General features: G+C 38.2%; 1 protein-coding gene across 5 annotated transcripts in view; it reads left to right on the top strand.

Annotated features, from left to right (window-relative positions):
• agrn (agrin) overlaps positions 1-13186 on the top strand; it is a 526155-nt gene that overhangs the window by 117770 nt on the left and 395199 nt on the right. The gene's annotated exons all lie outside the window — the stretch shown is intronic.

The following is a 13186-nucleotide window of genomic DNA, read 5'->3' on the forward strand; positions in this document are numbered from 1 at the left end:
AAAAAAAAAAAAAAACGCATTTACAAAAAAAAAAAAAAACAGACTTATCATTAATTTCCAAATGGTATCAAATCAGCAAACTCTCTCACATATCAATAAATAAAAATAAAATTTCATATATTCCGTGATGAAAACTCTTCAAAATAACCCAAATTATTTCTAGACATTATTTGAATTATTCAGGTTCCAATTGTTTAATTCTTCAGAGTCAGAGTAGTTTTGTTTGTCAAAGGATTATCAAGTTAATTTAAAACTAAGTTTTTGCTTTGATTTCTGAATACTGTATCCCTTAACTCCCTTCATGTAGCGGTACAACAAATGATCGCCTACAGTTAGAAATTGCTTTGCTGGTGCTTTAATTTTTTATATTTACAAAAAGTGCCTCACATATTCCTAAAATTTTTTTTTTTAATTATCAATGATGGTAAATATTTATTGCAGCTCTACTAGTGTCTAATGTCACCTCAGATTTTGGTTGTTTTTTTATGCCCATGTGGTAATAATTGTACGTTTTGTGTATCATGTCGTTTTTGTAATCACAACAAATCACACAGACCACATCTTACCTTTAACTGCATCAATGTACTTGATGCACAATTTGTCTGTCTTGTCAGTCTTTGAGGTAACATGACAAATGGCATCCTGAAGGGGGCTGACCCTTTTTGGCATTTCAAACTGAACACATAAAAAAGTCTTTTCATTACATTCAGTAAGATTTTTCTATAATATGACCTCAAACATAATAAAAAAATATATATATACAAATGCAGTAAGCTATACAGCATATGTATTAGAATATCTCTGCTCCATCAAACCTGATTCCAATGTTTATTCTGCCTTACTTGATTGATTTGAGGGGACGAAACCCAAATGCAGCTACATAGAAATATATGTAACATCTGATGGGTATTTGTGTAAAAGTACATGACTAACATGTGAACCAAAGCAAAAATGGGAAATCTGGAAAGATTTTCTATGGGCAGAAACATACAGTGCTGCTCAAAAGTTTGTGAACCCCCTCAACATTTTGGAATTTTCTATTATTTCAACCTGATTTCCTAATCAATCAATTCAGTAGTTTTTTTTTTGTTTTTTTAACAGTTGTGTTGTCGAGACTAAATTAAAAAGAGTTTTCATCAACTGATGTAGGTGCAAAATTGAACTGTTTGGTCACAACCAAAACCGCCATGTCTGGCGAAAAGTTAACACTGCATACCACCAAAAGAACCTTCTCCCAACAGTGAAGCATGGAGGTGGGAATGTCAAGATCTGGGCTTGCTTTTCATCCTCAGGACCTGGACAACTCCACATAGTCCAGGGAATCATGAATTCTGAGGAATATTGTCAAATCCTAGAACATAACCTGACGCCATCTGTTTTGAAGTTAAAGCTTGGCAGAAGGTGGATCATGCAACATGATAATGATCCAAAGCATTCCAGCAATACAACCAAGGAATGGCTGAAAAAGAAGAAGATTCGTGTTCTGGACTGGCCCAGTCAAAGTCCTGACCTAAATCCCATTGAAATGCTGTGGCGGGACCTGAAGCGAGCAGTTCATGCCAGACGCCCATCAAACCTCTCTCAACTGACTGCGTTCTGCAAGGAAGAATGGGCAAAAATCCCCCAAAGTAGATGTGAGAGGCTGATTAGTCACTACAGAAACCGTTTGGTTGAGGTAATCTCTGCAAAAGGAGGCGCAATATCCCATTAACTGAAGGGGTTCACATACTTTTGCACACATGATATCTGAGTTTTTCTTAAATCAACCACTTTTGTTAAATAAAGAATGACAATATAACTATTTCTTTTGTTTCAGTCCATTATTTGGAATGTCAGTATTGTGGATTTGGGTATAACTTAACATTTAATAAGGTTATTTTAGTTTTTTTTACAAAAAATCTGACCATCGCTGTGGGGTTCACAAACTTTCGAGCAGCACTGTATGCCTTTTTTTTTTTTTTTTTTTTTTTAAATCATGGCCTTTCTCAGAACCAAAGTGGAAAACTAACTTTTTTCACTTAAATATAACACTCTGGTTATGCATTCCACAAAAATAAATTCCATGTTTGACTCATTTCTAAAGTTAATCCATACTTCTACACATTTTTCACCCAATAAAATGCTAACATACTGTTACAAATATTTATGCTTAAGATTTAGCCCTATAACTTAAATAAAACTCTTCATCCGGAGCAAAAATATTCTTAAATCCCATTATGATACAAAGTAGCACTAAGCCCAAAACATTACTCAGTTAGAGCTACAGTGTGATTAACTAAAAAGAGCAAACTTAAGAAAACTTGTGCAATTGGAGCTATTATTAGCTAGCAACAGCAAACTTAATTGTTCAAGCATACAAAACAGCTTACCTTATGTTTTATTTTTGCTTCTTTGGCTGGCATGTTTACTAGCTCTTGCTAGCGTCTTCTGATGAGTCTAATTGAAGATTGCTTTCTACCTGTTTGACTCCATTGTTGTAAAAATCGCCACATATTGGGGACAAGGGAGTGGGCGGGATTATGCAAATATGTGTGTGAAGCAGTGAATGCAACGAAATATATAACTAGATAATATATAATAGAAAACCTATTTTTTCATGCAAACAAATTAGCATTTTTTTGGGTTACATTTACTTCATCTTCTTCTGCTGGCATGTTGACGAGCTCTTTCTAGTGTCTTCTGATGATTCTAATTAAAGATGGCTTTCTGTACTGATCCATTGATGTAAAAATCCTTACATGTGGGGACCAGGAAGTGGGTGGGATTATGTAAATGTGTGTGTAGAGCAGTGCAGTCGCAGTGAGTGCCATAGCAGTGAGAACCATGCAGGGGGGGCTACTGAGCATTGTCTACACACATACGTTGATCAAAAATCATGCTTTTTGGGCCAAGGCTAAAAATTTCACAGGAACATATAGACCACCTGCTTTATCGAATTTTACAGTTTGACTCATGGGGACCAGCTTTTTGGTCCCCATACCGCAACTGGTCCCCATGACGTGACTGTGTATACAGATTTTTGTCCCCATAAAACACGGAAACCAGTGCACACACACACACACACACACACACACACACGCGCGCGCACACGCACACGCACACGCACACGCACACACGCACACACGCACACGCACACACACACACACACACACACACACACACACACACACACACACACACACACACACACACACACACACACACACACACACACACAAGGAGAAGACAAAAAGACACATTGAGGGCAGAATAAACTTAAACACATGCCAGGCGGATGAAGATGGATGGCAACCTTTACACAAGGCCCTTTATCTTTGTCTCCACACGGCAAACAAACAAAAAAGAAACAACAACAAAAAACAGCAGCTCTTTACAAACGTCACTCTTTCTCTACTTTAGGGAAATTTGTGTAAGCACACTGACATTTATGGATATTAATGGCACTAGTCTGAGGTGCACTGCTTGGATTTCAGGTCTAAGAAGCACCAGTGTTCTTTCATTTGTCATTTGATCAAATATGAAAGATCCCTTTCTATCAATATTACTGAATTTTACCAACCAAAAAATTATTACAGTAGACCTATTTTGAGGGACTAAAATTTGCATGTGCTTAAGATTGAAGACTTCAAATAAAATAATAACAATGAGGGGGATGTACTGGTGTTGCTCCATTCATGTGCTGTTGGTGCATCTTGATCCCAGTGATGGGAAGTTCATAACAGAAGCTGTTGGCTCAGCCCTCCAGAGCCAAGCAGCAGGGAGCAGAGAGGCAAATGGATCTTTGACCGCTGCCGACTCTTGATTGTTGTGATTAACTTTCCATCTGTTTTTCTAGTTCTCGATCACTAGGAAACTTGATAAAACTCTTAAGGCGAGTTGAATTGCTGACTAAAGCAGATTGCTCACAGCAGTGTTGCTCCGAGGAACTAGGTTAAAATCTTTAAATAGTAAAATTTTTCTTTGAAAAGCACTGGCACACAACTATTGCCTGTACATATTACACAAGGATGGCAACCAGTTCAAAGTGGATCACACTTCCTGACTATACTTAGCTCTAGAGCTTTTTAGCTGTTGAGCACAAAATTTGCTCACCCCAGATCTCCGGGGATTACATTTAAAAACTGTTGTGTATTTTTTCCCCCCCTGTATTTGTTAGTTTTTTTTTGTGATGACACAACCAAATGGCACCAGTGATACTAAGAGAAAACAAAAGGATGACCACCACATTAAAAACTTTTTATCATAGTACAGCAGTGCTCTTGTATTGGCAACAGAAAAATAAGCAACTTCTTCTTCTGTTCCTTTTTTGCTTGTTTTTTTAGGGGTTGCCACATTAAATCACCCTTTTTTTCTCTACTTCTATCTTGTGCATCTACTCCGTGACATCCACTACATTCACGTCTTTCACACTATGTCGATCAACCTTCTCTTAGGTTTGTTTAGGTTTGACTAAACTTGACACAGAACTGATTCCTAATGCACCTCCAATTAAAACTCATCCGTCACACTACACAGCACACCTCACCACTGTTCTGCTGTTCTCACACTGTAAAATGTCCTATGCTATTCAAGCATTCTTCTTTTTCTTTATAGCTAATGATGGTCTATATTAGTGGTCGGGAACACATGGCTCATGAGCCATATCTGGCTCTTTTGAAGATCATTGGGATCTGGGCAGTTCTATTCAACACTGGTTCCAAATGTTCCTGAATACCATCCCAGCCACTTACTTTCCATGTACGCTGATCCAGCTCTTCCACCCTGCTACGATGGGCCAGATTGTCCCCGGGGCATCTTTGCATAGCCTGCCCCTCGGGTCTGATCTGCCTTGTACTTAGTGCCTGTTCTTTTCCTGCCATGATTAGGGATTCTCTGCTTTCTGTCAGTTCAGCATGCTCCAGCCACTGGTTAGATTTCTTAATGTCAGCCCCAATTCAACTTGCCGGTGGTACATTCCATGTACGGGCTTGTCCCTCCAGATTGTCTGCTCCTCCTCTGCGAACATACACTGTATGGCCGTTGTGAAAACTCATCTTAAAATTTGTTTTTTGAATCGCTCAGTCAAAAATGTTCCCAACCCCTGGTCGATATCATCCCTCTATCATTATTTGGCTCCGTTGAGAAATTGATGAGCTTGTTAATTCCATAAATATGAAGCTTTTTCCTTTTATATTGGGAGCTTTGTAGGCCATTAATTAAGAAATATGTTTGCAAATAATAGGACAGAATACACTTAAACAGAGGACAGGCAGTGATTTCACTGGTAGAACAAGACAGCGTGATGGGATTTTTCAAATATCTATGTACGCTTCATCTTCCCGTGCCTGTTTGACTTTGAAGAGATTGACGGCATCTGCTTGTCCTAATTACGCAGCATTAAGGCTGCTCATGGCAAGTCTGCATTTAGCTCCGGACTAACTGCGTTAGATGAATGGATCAGGGTGAAGCTCAGTCAATGGTTCTGCTGACTCATAAAACACTTGACAAGGTTAATGTGAGATCCTTACTTCTTTAGTGTCACTGCCAGGCCTTTATTGGAGTATGCAATATTTGGAAGCACCAGCTAGCAAACCTTTCTGAATTGACTGATCGAGTGTCACCATAGGAACAGAGCTCCCTTTCCACAAAATCCATTTGTGGCCACATTATACACCATGCATTCCGAATACACTTTTGGTAGAAAATTGTGAGTCTTGAAAATGTAATATGCGATTAGGTACTACATATATCTTTAGAACTAAATAAATGTATATGCTAATACCAATACCAAAGAGACATACAACACCTGTATCTTGTGCATCCCTGTGGGAAGAATCTGGTTAAATAAATTTAATGTGTAATAGTGGAGAAAAATGTAAAACGTACAGTATATAAAAGCCATTATTTCCAGGAAGCCTTTAGTGTGGGGAGACCAGACATTTTACTGGTACTCTTTTGGCTAATCAAGTGCAAGTATTACAGACTGCCCGCCCTTCTTTGTGACTTCACTAATACCCATTGTCTCATGTTTCTGTATTTGAGTCTATCAATGTTTATATGGGTGGATATCACTGACATCACAAAAAGACTGCTCATAAGCAGTGCCATTTTTTCTGTGTGTTTTCAACATTATTTTCTCCATTATCTGAGGTCTAAGAAATGTGCAATTTCCATTACTAAATACTTCAACTACTGTCTTTCATTTGACGGTCTGTGTTGTCTGTCTCTTTAAGGCATGAAAACAATACAACAGCTGACTATTCAATTAACAAAATAAATGACCGCATGCGATAGCCTATTGTTGGTATTTCTTCTTTGAATTCTACTGTAGTCTTTTTTTTCTTCTCACATTAATCTTCTCATAACATTGCATCTAAGGTCATGTCTGACTTCAGTGGTGCATTTTGGATATTTGTTGGCATTTGCACTAGGGGTGTGACAAAATATTGAAATGGTAATATATCATACTTTGTATCCCAAAAGGTTATCGATATGCTCCTGCCAAGAATCGAGATACCATTTTGAAAAGGTGTCAATGTCTAGAAAAAATTAAAAATAAACCAACAAGTTGCTACCAAAATTTTCCACCATACTAGTGTCTCAGTTTACTCTATGGCTGCATTGACGATGCTCGACGCCCAATCCATTTAGACTGGGAACGTTTGTTCATTCGAAACCAGAGCATTCACAGTCATTCTGTCAGATGTTATTTACAGGTCACTTGCTGTTCATTTTAGGGCATTTACAGGTCATTTTCTGCTGAGTTTGAGTCACTGCCTATTCATTTGGGTGATTCCCAGGTCGTTTCCTGTTCTGTAACTCAAAATAAACAGGAAAAGACCCATAAAAGACCCCAAAATCAACAGGAAGTAACTGAAAATGAACAGGTAAATTACCTTAAATGGCCCAAAATTACCTCATTGCCTGGCTTTGGTTGCCACTACCGGCCATAGACGTTAAATCCGTTTGAAGTGGGAGGGATGGCAGCCTCCCAGTTCAAATAGATTGGACGTCTACTAATTATAAACTCATTCCAATTCACAGCAGAAGCTTGTTTTTCGGTTTAGTAGTTGTTTGTAGAATATCCTAGAATGATTTCCTGACCAATGTATCGATAATCGTTGTATCATCAGATTATCGTTATCGTGAGCTTTGTATCGCAAATCGTATCGTGTCGTGAGGTACCAAGAGGTTCCCACTCGTAATTTGTACGACTTCAAGGACATTCCCCTTTAGTATCTTTCAACTTTAATATCAGCATAATCATGTTGTCCAGAGTAAAGCCTAATCTTGTCAGCCATTTCCAAATAACTCCTGCTCCCTGTTTGCTGTTAACAAGGGCCAATCGGAATTTCTCTGTTGTAGGATTCCTTGGCTAGAGTTCTCACATTATAATGTGGGAAAAAGTGGGAGTAAGCGATCATACTCTCACTTCTCACCATCTCAGTCCCACCAGCCACCTTTGGCCTGGTCATAATTACAGCAGCTCCCACCTTTTCGACTCGTCAACACAGTTGAAGCAGATTGCAGTAAGAGTCGCATGTTCATAATCATCCAACTGTGGGAGTAGGAGGAAGGCTTCTTGACCTCTTGTCAAATCAGGGGAAACTTTCACTCCCTAACGAGAAGCTGAATTCATTGAGGCAGATTTGTGAGAACTCATAAACCTCAGTGGCATACTTTCGATGAGGTGACTAAAAACTTCCATTTGTACATAACCACCATATCACTAGGCTGCCCCGATGCACAAACTCTAGGCCAGGGTACTCTGACATAAATTATCTTCTTGTAAGTTTGCAAGCAGAAAAAAATACTGCTAACAAATGAATAACAGCAATTTGGTGCCAGGATAGCGCATCTGCAGTAGTGTTGTTTTCGTCAAAGATGAGGATAACCAAAATGTTTCGTCACCAAACAATTTTTCCATGAAGATGACGTCACGATGCCGCGTTGAAAACATGTCTTGGGAGACTAAAACATAACGAGATAGATGCCAATGTCGCCTGACGACGTGATAACGAGATGAAAACTCGCCATAGTTTTCGTCATGAATTCACAATGTGTAATATTTCCTTATTGTATGTGTAGTTAGGAAGCATTTAGCAGTGGTTGCTGCAGCTCCCCCCATACACACACACGCTTACTCACCGGCCCGCGCCCATTCCAGGCTCCTTTTGCAAAACGTATGTGTCAGGTGCTGCTTGGTAAGTTTTTGCTTTCTTATCCTGGCCATGTTGCTTTAGCCTTTAAAGGTCTGTGCTGAGTGATCACACACTAAACTAACTTGTAGCGTTAGCATAGCGTTTGGTTTAGCAATAGCATTTGGCACAGTGACTCTGTGTCTTGTTAAACTCTTGGAAAACTTTACATACAGTTCTTGGCGTCCAGGTGAGTTTAATTATTTGCAATAAAATGTGCTGTTTTCCTGCTGAGTATGTATTATCATCATGAAAATGGTGATATCCTTGTAGACTCTACAGTCATGTGCTCATCTGTTATGTTCATTCAAAATTGTTGGAAACATTTTTTTTTTTTTTTACATGGACTTTGAAGTTTATATTCGAAAACATCTTGAGAATTGTCGACTAAAACCAGATGAAATTTTTCTGACTTTTCGTTGACTAAAACTAGACGATGACGAACACATTTTGAAATGCCTAAAATATGACTAAGACTAATAAGTATTTTCATCCAAGAGACTGACACTAAGACGAAAATTTAAATGGTTGCCAAAAACATAACTGATCTGCAGCTAGCATTTCACTCCTCATCAGCTGAGATAAAAAGACCTAATAACATCCCCCACTCCAACAAGCTTTGTTTTGGAAAAGGCCACTGTGTAGATTTGTACCACATGAATGATGTGCTGCAAGAGGTAAACAAGGACCAAAAGAATCCCATCCTTCCCTTTTTCCTACTCGTGCCCCCCGGCCTACTTCTCAGCTTCTATTTATTCTTGAGAAAAAGAGAGGATATAGTGAAAGGCTTGTCGATGCTTCACAGCTGGAAACTGATAGGACTTTTTCAACGAACAGTGTCCTGCCTGTGAGAAACTGCAGTGGTGGTCCATGTCCCTTTAGACTTATCCCCCTTCACCGACTTATTGGACTTGTTTGGTCCCAAACTTTCGAGCCAGGACTCACACAAATCTGAGGCTCCTTTGCAAAGTTTTTGTCTATGAAGACAGTCTTAACCCCTTTCGATGATTTCCACTGTTTGACCAATGGCAGTCATATTAAGGTTACAAAGGTCTGATGCTATTTGGTGGATTGTAAACCTGTTAAAGATTGAAAAATTGGATCATTGCTGGTTGGTTCGTGCAAAAATACTTGACTGCCAAGAAGCCATTTCCCCATGACTAGTGTGAGATGAGGGACTTTTTCGAATTTTACAATGGAATGTGAAAAAATGGGACGGTTGACAAATCTTTCTTCCTTCCTTCAAAGTCTGTGGGTGAGGATGTCTCTTTAAGAAAGGGACAGTATTGAATTGGCTTGTTCCATGTGGTGAACTTGAATCACAAGCGAGAAGCAAGACCTTTCTTATACTAAAGCAGTGCTTCTCCTATTTTTTTTCTGTAACGTAAAAGTTCCGCGGCCCCCCAACTCTCTGCCCCCACTGTAAATAGTATCGTATAAAATTATTATTATTAAGTACCTCTGCATAACATTGTGTCATTTTAATAGCAAAGAAAAAATTCCTTATATGATGCTAACAGTGCTCACTGGTTTACCGATGTAACGTGGACAAAGCAGGACGATTGTTGGCAATATTCGGCATGTTTTTGATTGATTGATTGATTGATTGATTTTATTTCAGGTGTTAAGACAAAATAATCCACACAAAAATTATTATTTGAAATAACAAAAACATCTGAAAAGGAGTGAGAAGAAGCATAGCTTATAAGGTCCCCACCCCTACACATTCAAAATACAATGAATTTTATACATAAGACGTACCTCCATATAATTCAAAACTGTACATGCATATCAATATAACAAATAATAAGTAAATAAACACAAAAAGATAAATACAAACTTCAAAACCATCATTGCACAGGTACACATGTAACACTGAAATATTGACTGTTTAAACATTCTCTTAAATTAATATTTTGACATTCTTTTAACTCTACATTCAGAGCATTCCATAGCCTTACTCCACAAACTGATATGCTGAAACCTCTCATTGTTGTTCTGTTCTTAATCCTTTTAAAATGAAATGTCCTTCTTAGATTATAATGCACATCTTCTAAATTAAACAATTGTTGAATATTACCAGGCAATCTATTATTTTTTGCCTTGAACATAATTTGTACTGTTTGGTAATCAACCAAATCAGCGAATTTTAAAATCTTTGAATCAAAAAAAAAAGTGAATGAGTATGATCCACATATCCTTTCTTATGAATAACACGTATTGCTCTTTTTTGAAGAATAGTTAGAGATTGCAGTGAGGTTTTGTAAGTATTTCCCCAGACTTCCACACAGTAAGTTAAATGAGGAAGAACTTAAGAACAGTACAGAATATAGAGAGAATCAAAATCTAAAAACAATTTTGCTTTATTTATTACTGAAATACTCCTTGATATTTTATTTTGCAAATATTTAATATGTGGTTTCCAATTGATTTTTTCGTCAATGACGACTCCAAGAAATTTGATTTCAGAAACTCTCTCAATGTCCACACCTTCAATAGAAATAAATGCCTGTGAATTACTTTTATTATTACCAAACAACATGAATTTTGTTTTTCCTAAGTTTAATGATAATTTATTATAATCAAACCAAATTTTCAATTTAACCATTTCATTCATAATATCGCTCTGTAATTTCTTTAAATTCTCTCCTGAACAAAAAATATTTGTGTCATCTGCAAAAAGAACCAATTTCAATAAATTAGACTCATTGCAAATGTAATTAATATACAAAGTAAACAATTCGGGCCCCAACGCCGACCCTTGTGGTACCCCACACACAATATCCAGGTGAGAAGAACAAAAATCCCCTAGTTTAACAAATTGTCTCCTATTTGCGCTGAAAAAAAGAACAAACACGTGGCTTATCAATGTGATCTAATGTCTTTAAGTGACGTCTTAATCAATTTGGCTTCCTGCTGTATGCTGCAAACATTTTTAGACACAGTATACAGAGTGGATTGTGCAATTACACTTCATTCTAGTACGGCAAAAAAGTATGGTCCCCGAGGTCACATGCGCCACCCCCCGAGAGCTCTACGCCCCAATTTGGGTGGGTGGGGGTGGGGGGTGGGGTTCCCCCAACTATTTAAGAACTACTATCTACTATTAGTAGTAATTACTATTAGTACTATCTTAAAGACAGTTTGACTGGAATCTCATTGGAATTCAGAATGTATTGCAAAAAACTTCACCTTTTCCATTTGTTCGCAGCCATGTTGTCAAATTGACAGGATCGTACAACCTTTCTGGGAAAATGTACAGCACATCCGAAAAAGCTCAAAAGGTGGTTGGGAGTTCGATTGTCTTTAGTTTTTTAGGGGTGAACTTTGTTTTCAGAAATCAAATGAGAATATACACTGCAAGTAAAACAAGTCTAATATATGGCAATAAAGAAAACGATTATGAATTCAAATTTTATACAGAGGTACATCTTCTTAGGAAGATCTCTACCAACTGTATTTTTAAGGTGATGAGATGCCTCAACGGGAAAATATTGCCTCTTATTTCAAAACCAATTTCAGGATACGAGAGGCGGCTTCTTACAGCTCCCAGAGTTTACTTAATGCAGTACTTCTCAAATAGTGGGGCGCGCCCCCCCAGGGGGGCGCAGAGCGATGCCAGGGGTGGCGCGTGTGACCTCGGGGAACATGCTTTTTTTTTTTTTGCCATACTAGAATAAAGTGTACTTGCACATTCACTCAGTGGGTGGCAGTGGCGCTCTCATTTTCAAAGTGTGCACACTATTTTTGAAGTAAGCAAGAGCACACGGAAGAGACTCATGAAGAGCTGGAGAACTGTGCGCCATTTTCAAAAGCCGTTTTCCGGCTGGACTCACGCAGCGACCCACTGTCTTCTCCGGTTCTCACGTGTCCACCCGAGAGGTGCCATTTTCGGATTGGGATCATCACGACGACCGCCCTCACCCACGGTTCTCCCTCGGCCGCCGAGAATGCGCTTTTTTCGGGCCGTTTGCCTTTTGGCTTTGACATTTAATACAGTGGTAGACGAGGAAAGACCACTGTTTACTGTGTCTAAAAATGATTACAGCGGACAGCCGGAAGCCAAATCAATTAAGACGCCACTTAAAGACATTAGACCCCAAACTCATTGATAAGCCCCTTGGTTGTTTTTCAGCGAAAACGTGCCGAATATTGCCAACAATCGTCCCGCTATGTCAGTGTTATATCAGTAAACCAGTGAGCACTGTTAGCATGCTCAGTGCAAAATAACCCCACATCATTGCAAACTGGAGGTGATACGGGGAGCAGCGAAAATAAAACTGTCCTTCTGTTCAAAGACACTTTTTTTCCCCTTCTTCTATTCAGTTTTGTTTTTTCGATCAGATTTTTTGGCATATTGTCCTCATGAGTTAATGTTTCTAATCAATTTGAATTTGTTATTATTTACTGATTTTATTTTTCAGTATCAAATGGTCAAAAATGTACCTTGAGTGTATTTTTACAGTTTGGATGTGACTTTTTTTTTTTTTTTTTTTTTTAATTCAGGCAAATTGATGCGCGTTATGTCTTTTCTGTTACAAACAAAACAATATTAATAAAGTTAATACTTTATAAGTTGATCTCTGTTATTTTCTCTAATAGAAAAAAAAAACGGTTACAATGTGAGGCAGAGGCGTACTTTTAATAGTAATATTATAGACAAATGATACTATTTACAGAGTTTGGGGGGGCACGAAACATTTACGTCTTCCTTGGGGGGGCGTAACAGAAAATAATTGAGAAGCACTGACTTAATGTAACATACTTATAGCTACACTGCTAGTGGCTATTGCTTAGCATCTTCTTGGCATCCAATTGGCTCAGAGAGGCCTCTACTGTATTTGTATGTGTGTATCCCAGCATCCTCTTCATTCACTCTTTGGGCCATGAGGTGTTTACAATAGCTTTATGTGAGTGTATTGATTAGAGGTGGGAATCTTTGTGCACCTAATGAATCGATTACGATTCAGAGGCTACAATTAGATTATAAAACGATTAGTTATCAGCTA

This window comes from Corythoichthys intestinalis, chromosome 2 (assembly GCF_030265065.1).
Source record: "Corythoichthys intestinalis isolate RoL2023-P3 chromosome 2, ASM3026506v1, whole genome shotgun sequence".
Lineage (NCBI taxonomy): Eukaryota > Metazoa > Chordata > Actinopteri > Syngnathiformes > Syngnathidae > Corythoichthys > Corythoichthys intestinalis.